This window comes from Coenobita brevimanus, chromosome 13, assembly GCF_032717465.1.
Source record: "Coenobita brevimanus isolate Jiangsu-jjx chromosome 13, ASM3271746v2, whole genome shotgun sequence".
Taxonomy (NCBI): Eukaryota; Metazoa; Arthropoda; class Malacostraca; order Decapoda; family Coenobitidae; genus Coenobita; species Coenobita brevimanus.
Window position 1 is genome coordinate 16,437,136 of NC_136966.1, and position 9,607 is coordinate 16,446,742.

The following is a 9,607-nucleotide window of genomic DNA, read 5'->3' on the forward strand; positions in this document are numbered from 1 at the left end:
TTCTTTTCTACTGTTTCCGCAAAACTCCCCCTTTTCCTTTCTGTCACTTACTTATAATTCCATCCCACTTTCGTTGTCCTCTCCACCCCCCTAGCCGAAGCTCCCCTAGCTTATCTTTCTCCCTTATCTCTGCTTCATCCGTGATTCTCTACTTTCCTTCATGTGTACCCATGCTTTCCTACCCCTCCCTTTTCATGATACTCCCTCTGTCAGTATTTCCTGCTTCTTGTGATCTCCAGTCTTTCAAACGCAGTGTGTCCAGGCATCTCGAAATGATCGGATCTTGAATTTGGCTCTCTCTTGTATTTTGTTTTTCTCTTGGAAGGAACTGTTATTGCGGGCTCATGGCCTTTGGTTCCTTCTTCCTCGCGTAAAAAAAAAAAAAAAATCTCCTCTCCATGTCCCTCTCCACCCTTACTTCCCCTGCTCTGCTCTCTTTTCTTTCTCCCTGCCTCTCCTGTAATCCCATTTCCCACATGCAACTACTTCATTCGCATCTCTATGTCTTCTCTTATCATTTCCCAAATCTCTTACTTTATTCTGTCTCCCTGCCTGTTCCTTCCATGCTTGTTCACTTTTCCCCTTCAGAGTCATACTGGTCCCACTCCCTCCCCCGCGTGCTATTTACCTCTTCCCGGTCTCCCTCTTCTTTTCTCTCTTCACTTTTCTGTCCCCTTCCTCTTTTAATTCTCCTTTCTGCTTTTTTACTTCTTTCCCCTCTCTCCTTCCCCACCACTCTCTGCTCCCTCCTCCCTGTTTTCTTTCCTCTCTCAAGTGCCTCCTACCTCCTCCCCCACCTCTCCTCCTTTATATTCCCCCGTACGTCTGTTCCCCTCACGGCAGCCCCGTCTGCCCGTGTGGGTCTTACTGTTCAGTCGCGCGTCTCAGTCAGCCTAGTCAGCAGCTAAGCAGCCAGTCATCACAGTGTGAGAACAGACCTCGCCGAGGCAGGGTGTTGGAGCATTTTGCTCTAGACCTTGTCCAAAGACGCTGACTGAAACTCGCTGATGCTCTGGAACACAGTGATTCGTCCAGGCGTTATGATTACTGTTACGGGCATTCCAAATTTTGTATCCAGTGGTACTCTATGTTGTAAAATATTGCTATTTTATATGATAAATTGAAAAGGAAAATAACCGTATAACACGACTCACTTCGATACCTACACTACAGCTGTGGGGACTGTGAAAATAGGTCCCCAGCGAGCTGTACTTCACGATGCGAAGAGAGGATGAGAGCTGCTATTATTTCTGTGATTCTGGCGGCAATGACTGCGTGATTGAGAGTGCATGGGACTGTCGGTTGAGGAACCATGCATGTATTTGTTTTGTTCATGTGTCTTAGCCTCGTCGCTGCTCAGCCAGGTTGGTATTACCTAATTACAAGTTTATTTGGTAATTATCCTAAAAAATGCTGTCCCTGTGAGGTCACTTCGGTTAGGCTAGGGTTGGTTAGGGTAGGTTTTCCATAATGTTATTCTGTTTGTGTTAGGTTCTGTACTACTCTTTTCTAAATTGCCAAGATCATATGCCCAGTGTTATTCAGAATAATTAATGAGTTTATTTACTTGTATTTTTGCCAGTTGGTTTCATCCACGAGATCATCCAGATTGCCAGACAAAAACGTATGCAACTCTGCATCCTGATGAAGTCTTTTGTCAGTTTAATTTTGTTACTTCGATTTTATTCAGCTGGGGAAAGGCTTTTCGCACTGAAGGTATTGGTGAAGGGCTTTAACTAACCTCTCTACTTCGAAAAGTCACTCCCAGTCAGAATAAAATCGTCCAATGGTAACACAACTAAAACAGAAGACGCCATCGCCTGCACTTTAAATCTCCTCCGCCCCACCCTCGCGTGGTCCCCCATTTTCTTCAATATAATACACTGTAACTTACAGTTGTTGGCATTTACATACTAACAACTTTAAGAAAAGAACGCAAGTTTGTGTCAAGCAAAGGATTTTTTTTTTTTTTTTTTTGGGGGGGGGGGGGATTGATGTAAGTTAGCTTCATTTTAAGTCACTAAACTTAACTGAAAAAGTAGACTGAAAAGACAATTACCTTTAACTGTAATCTATTACTGGCTGTATTATACTGCTTATTACATTTTGCATGTGATGGTCGTCTGTGTACCGAAACCGGTTCTTGGTATATTTTGTGAACATTTTTATACGGATTATCAACTAAACAGATAATGAATTTTTTGTTTTTGTTTTGTTATTGTCGATGTTGTCGTTCTTGATACTGTTGTTGTGGTCCCAGACTTCTATGACACATGAATCCGGCGGACTGCAGGGTTTGTTGCACTTCTGCAGTCCACCATCCCCCATTCTGGCGATAGGAAGAACGTTTTTATAACTGAGCAGCTGCTCCACCTGGCTATATCGATGTCACCACGTGAAGGTGACTCTCCCGCACCAGCTTTGGTACTGTGAAAGTAATGTTTTCGCGGATGTTATTTACTAAAGTGACACTAGAATGAACAGCTGATTGATATTGCTTTTACCAACGTAGGGAATTATGTGACATTAACATCTTCACTACCACTGTATTAGTTTATTGCTGCTGTCTCCAGGCGATTTTAATCAGTTTAGGCGAGACATGTCGAACTGTGAGTGTTAAGTGTAGCCTTCATTAACCCCTTCACTTTAATGGCCTTGTTTTCACCTAACGGAACTGGGCCACTCCCACAACTTGAATACTGTCGAGGCTGAATGAAATTTGATGGGCCTTAGTTATGAGGTAAGACTGAGTCTCGTTGATCAGTAATTAAATAAACCTTTCAATCTGGCAACACCTGGCCATCAACCGAACTGAAAGAATTAGGGATCATTATTAGGTTAATTAGGGCAATGATATCGTCTGATGGTGACCTGAACAAAATAAACCACGAAAAAAGTGTTGTCGAAGTGAAATGATTGAAATTATACATTGATCGACGAAGGGATTATCCATGTAGGGAATTATATAGGCAGTCTCTACTTTAGTTAAACTATTCTGTTAATTTATGTACCATAGTAGTAAAGAACAACTTAACAACACTAATACGTCTCTCCGCTGGATGCTAATTATGCTGAAATGATTAGCTACTTATATAATGAATGCTTTAGATATTTTAATCTCTTGTGTTATTAAAGAATTCTGCACCAATTTATTAGGCAACAATAATACACATTGTAAAGTCTTCTCACGCTTCATTAGTGGTCTTACAATCTTATCTAGTGGCTGTGAAGATTTCGTAACATCTCTTCCTCAGTAATTTATTCTACACATTATTGTTGATGTCTTACTGTGCGTTGTTGATGTAGTTTATGGCGAGATAAAAAATTATATATATAGCATACAAAAGAATGCATAACACGAAATAAACCACTAAGGAAAACGTGCTGAGAATTTCCTAAACCAGTTTAAGACGACCATTAGCGTCAAGATGCCAGTGCTTAGTTGTAATGGGACAAAATATGAAGAACCACCTGTACATATATTCATGCCAAAAAACAAAAAAATTTGCGTAAAATTTTAAGATCCAGGGATGGAAAAAGCCCAGAAGCTGTGTGTGTGTGTGTGTGTGTGTGTGTGTGTGTGGGTACATAAAATTATAAACAAGAGAGCATTTGGGATGGGAAGATATTCAAAATTCTATACCTACCGCATTACACACTGTACTCACAAAACGTTTGTAGCTGGTACACCATCTTTTTCGGGGGATAGGGAGGGAGATGAGAGACATTTGCGTAACCAGGTTATATCGGTGCCACCAAAGGAAGACGTCCCTCTCTTGCACCAAAATAAATAAATAAGTAAAATAAAAAACTATCATAAACGTTCAAGGCAAATGATAATAATAAGTACAGGAACCGAAACTTATTATTCCGTACCCAGTATCAAGCACTCTTTGTGAAACTTATTAGGCTTATTATAGGCTATAATGGCATATTAAAGCAAATACATTAGGTTATAGAAGTATTTGAGAGAAAGAGAGAGAGAGAGAGAGAGAGAGAGAGAGAGAGAGAGAGAGAGAGAGAATCATACCCTTTCCAAATGAGAGTACTGTAAAGGCACCGATTCGTCTGTCAGTATATGAGCAACAGGAAATTCTAAGTTCGTTGAATGCAAATAGAACGACTTACTTTTATTTTATGCTTGCACACGAAGTAACAGTCTTCTTGATTCTGCAGTGAAAATTATTATTTCATGAGTATAAAAATAGTGATTTGGCATCATTATATGTAAAACCCATTCAGTGAGATGATGTCTTTCTCTCTTTATACATTTATTTGTTTTTGCTGTACCCATAATGTAATGCTAGGTGTAAATAGGCTCGACTTCTCGTTCCTAAAACACCTAATGTGGAGCGGGGTCCTCTTTCGAGACCGGAGCTTAGTGCAATAAAGAGAGGCAGGACACAAAAACTCTAGGCAATAACCTTTACACGTATATTACCACAATCAGACACAGGACAAATCAGCAGATATTACAACATAATATATAGCAAAATAAAACCTTATCTAGGACGTGTGCATCTTGCAGGACACTTGCTTATCTGATATTAATGCCAACACAATTAATCCTAGTGTATTCAGGGTACAGTGAATATAGGCGCGCGCGGGAGGCGTGGGGAGTGAGTCTCACAAGGGGGGGGAGAAAGGGGGGGGGTGCGGGGAATGACTTGTGACGGCTATGGTCGTACCATTCTAAAGTGGCGGTTTGGGTGGGGCACGAACCTCTGTACAGTGTTGCCACGTTTTCCATACTCGCGATGCTCCTCTCTCTCTCTCTCTCTCTCTCTCCTTGGGGGATGTGCATCACCCTAGGGAATTTTGTTTCTTTTATGTCTTATAAACTTGTGCTTTCATTTCTTTATTTTGTTTTTTATTATATTATTGTTTTACATATGGCGCCAGATGACCTCGGTGTTACGGCGCCTTTTCATTCAATCATTCTCGCCCTCCTTCCTTCCCTCCCTTCATCTTTCCCTCAGCTTGACAATGCACTCAACACTGCCCCTTGCCTGCCTTCTCTCTCTCTCTCCTTGGGGAGATGTGCGTCACCCTTGGGAATTTTGTTTCTTTTATGAGTGACTTATAAACTTGTGCTTTCATTTCTTTATTTTGTTTTTATTATATCTAATTATGTTTAAAAATATTATTGTTTTACATACGGCGCCAGATGACCTCGTTGTTGTGGCGCCATGATTTGTTTTCATTCAATCACTCTCTCCCTCCTTCCTTCCCTCCCTTCCTCCATCTCTCACTAAGCTGCACTCAACACTGCCCCTGGTCTGCCTTCCCCCCCCCTCTCTCTCTCTCTCTCTCTCGTCTGTGGTATTTTAGGATACATTTTGATTATTTTCTTTTACGTTATAATGTACATATTGTAAATTTGGCTTTATTTCCACACCACCCAGGAGGTTAAAGTCTTGGCGCGTTTTTTTTAAGAGGTGTCCCCAAACAGGCCTCTTCCTCTATCCCTCACAGATGACCAGGTCGGACTGGGTGTGTGTGAGTGTTGCCGCTCACGAGGGTTTAATGTATATATTTTTTTTACTAAGAAACTGGCATATTTTTGCTTATAATCCTCCATATTATCTTATAATCATAATTGTGACATTATTACCAACCCCAGAAATACATTAACAGCCAATAAAAGTGACTATTTATTTTTTAACCAACATTGTAAAATAATTATGCCACGTTTCCGTATTGCCGTATAAATATTTTACGCATAATCGGTTTACTGTTCTTTCATATATTATAATACACACGTTACCATTATATTCTTATGTGTTTATCTTATTGTGATGCCTATTACATATATCTGAGCCGTTCACTTAGCGGGTATGGAACACGTAGCACCACTGTACAGAGGTTCGTGCCCCACCCAAACCGCCACTTAAGATTGGTACCACCATAGGAGGGAGTTATGGTAATACTGGAGAGAGGTAAGTATTAACAATGAGGATTACACGTTTTCCACTGGCAAAGGGACTTTGGTAATTGATTTTATTCTAGATACTGGGGCAAGAGAGTGTCGTACAAGATTTACGGGCAGCGTGAGTGGGGGAATATCACTAATACTTTCTCGTATTACTTCTTTAGAGCTCACAGCAGTAGGGGTGTGTCACTATGGAGGAATTTCCAGGCGGCACAGTCTTACTAATTGTATATAAGGGACGTCACTCATAAATATAGTTCATCAGATCTTGGTTCACACACTCGTCCTTTATTCTCTCACTGTGGTCTCACTTGCCCTGATATTCACTATATTAAGTCACTGCACGATACTATACTAGGCGAAGTCACACTTAACCTAAATCACTTGCACTGTTTCTGGGTAGCATCACGCGTATTTATCGTGGGGATAGGCGGGAACACGCCATCGGCAATCCTGCCGGGCTAGGGGCACCGCCAAGGGGAGGTGTACCAAGAGGGCACGGGACAACTCGTAAGGGCGTCCTCTCACGTCCTGGGCTACCCGTGGCTTCCGGACTGGGCTCAGGAGTATGGCCCTCGGGTCTGGGGCCGAATAGCTCCAGGAACCTCTGGTGTAAGTCTCGGCCGGAGGTGGAAGCCTTACGTCGTTGTAGGGGCGTATGGAGATCGCGCCCGGGTGTCCTGGGGAGAATCGGGAGATACTGCGGACAGCGGTCTCCAGCGTCTAGGGGCGCCGACAGGGGAGGGCTGCAGCATCGACTTACACTGGGGCTCGTCAGGTGCGTCTGCTCTAGAGCCAGACGTAGGGAGCGGAGGCCAGGGGAGGCTGTGAGGCCTGTCTGGCCCACTCTGGTATGGGAGGCCTGGGCTCTTGTCTCCTGCCGGGGTGACGTCTCGCTCCTTGTCTCCTTCTGTGCACCTTCGGAGCGACAGTGGGCCGTCTCACGAGGGCGGGAGCGACAATAGCCCGTCTCTACCAGGGCACCTTCGGAGCGACAATAGGCCGTCTCATGAGGGGGGGAGCGACAATAGGCCGTCTCTACCAGGGCACCTTCGGAGCGACAATAGATCGTCTCACGAGAAGGGGAGCGACAATAGGCCGTCTCTACATGGACACTTTCGGAGCGACAATAGGCCGTCTCTACATGGACACTTTCGGAGCGACAATAGGCCGTCTCACGAGGAGGGGAGTGACAATAGGCCGTCTCTACCGGAACACTTTCGGAGCAACAATAGGCCGTCTCACAAGAGCGGGAGCGACAATAGGTCGTCTCTACCGGGACACTTTCGGAGCGACAGTAGGCCGTCTCACGAGGAGGGGAGCAACAATAGGCCGTCTCTACCGGAACACTTTCGGAGCGACAATAGGCCATCTCACGAGGGCGGGAGCGACAATAGGCCGTCTCTACCGGGACACTTTCGGAGCGACAATAGGCCATCTCACAAGGAGGGGAGCCGTCTAGAGTGTCTAGAACAACTCCACCCCTACCTGGTTCAACAATCCCACTCCGTGAAGGTAGTGTCCTTCTCCTACGACGGCGATGGCGTGATGGCTGCGTGACATAGGGGCGCATGGCCCGGGCTGACATATGTCGTTGTTGCCGGGGGTTGTTCCGACTGGTGGCGGCTACCCCGTGGGGTCCGTGTGGGGGTGTCAGCATGTTCCCGGGCATACTGGGCTGTATCTTGCTTGCTCCGTTGTCAGGGGCACTATGGTATATTTCGGGGGCACTGTTCTGTAAGTCACGCATTTTACATAACAATGGCCAAATCCAGTGTTTCCCAAATTGTGTCACTTATTGAGTCACTGTACCTACGTTTAGAAAGGTGAAGTACGGCAAGGTGCAGTCACTGAGCCTTATCAATGTGCCTGTGGATGTGCGTCTTGGGTTGTCTGGAGTGTTTACTCACCTCACCTGGTTTACTCACCTGGTTGGCTACCCCATTACAATTAACAGTATGGCTCAGTAGGAATCTGCTTTTCAAGAAGTAGGGCAGCCCATACCTGCTGGTACGCCAGCCCCGTTTCTTATATACATCATCATCAGAATAGACTATTGATTAGAGGCTGAGTTTTGTGCCATATGCACGGTAGTTGCACTACTTGAAGGACTTCGAATTATGAATCGTAGTTATTCAATATAGTCGAACAGGATGTGACCTAGTTGTGAGTGGAGGGACTTTTTAAATGATGCAACTGAGTCAGAGCTAACAGCATCATCTGAAAGAGAGTTCCAGAGGTCTATACATCTGATGCTGAAAAACCTGCATCTACACTCGGCTGAAGTGCGGGGCTTGGCCACCTTGAATCTATGGCCCCTGGTGTGAGTTAATGAAGGAAGAGAAAAAAGCTCAGGTGGTGCAATTGGGGACTGGCGATGGAAGATTTTCCAGCATTTAATGAGGTCAGCTCTGATCAGTCTCCCTTTTACAGAATACAGGCCAAGGTTTTTCAGACGCTTAGCATAACTGAGTTCGGACAGGCCATTGATTTGCTTAGTCCATCTGAGCTGTACAGACTCCAGGAGCCTCTGATCTCCGTGGTAGCCTGTGTTCCATACAGTGGAGCCAAACTCCATGATGGGTCTGATGTGGGATTTGAATAAAGTCAACATAAAATCTCGGTCTCGACAGAGGGTGGACTTTAATAAATTATTTGACAAGCCTGCTGCCTTTTTTTACAGTATTTCCTATGTGCAAATGAAATTTCAGTGAACTGTCAACCAAGATACCCAAGTCTTTGTGTGTAGTTTCTACAGAGAGGCTGGTGTTGTTCATGTGATAGTACTGAAGTGCGCCAATAGAATTCCAGTCTACTGGGCCTCTCTGACATCGCAGAACAGTACACTTGTCAAGATTGAAACGTAAACCCCAGGACTCAGCGACATTGTAGACCATATCAATGTCCTTCTGGCATGTACTTATATCTGCAGCTAATGTGGAACAAGTGTTTTGGCGCAACTTGAGGTAAATCTTCATGTCGTCAGCAAAGAATTTACATATGGAGCGTATGTATGAGGGTAGAAAGTTTATATATACCAGAAAGAGCAAGGGGCCTAGAACAGATCCCTGGGGAACACCACTGAGAACATTCCTTGAGGAACTGGCGCAGCCGGACACAGACACTTGCATGGTGCGGCCGGACAGGAAGTCAGAGATCCAAGTTAGCAAGGAACCACTGACCCCAAGTAGCCTCAGCTTGTCAGTGAGTATCGAATGGTTGATGATGTCAAAGGCTTTGCTAAAGTCAAACAAGACAACATTCACAACATACCCAGCATCCACCCACGCCGTAACATCATTATACACGAGTAACAGTTGGTCATCTACAGTTCTACCCTGTCTGAATCCATACTGCTCATTTAACAGCACTCCATTAGTGTCAAGGTAATTGTATAATGCCTCTGTAATAAATCTTTCCAGGGTTTTGCAGCAGACAGAGGTTAGGCTAATAGGCCTATAGTTAAGAGGTTTGTGTCGAGAGCCTTTCTTGAATATAGGAATGATAATGGATTTTTTCCAATCATATGGCAATTTACCAATGGTGACAGACTTTTGAAATATCAAAAACAAGGGTAAGGCTAAGGCTGGGCAATATTTCAGAAGACTGGGGTGGAGGCCATCAGGTCCCATACTGGTGTTCCGGTCCAGTGCTGCGAGCCTATTTCTCACTTCT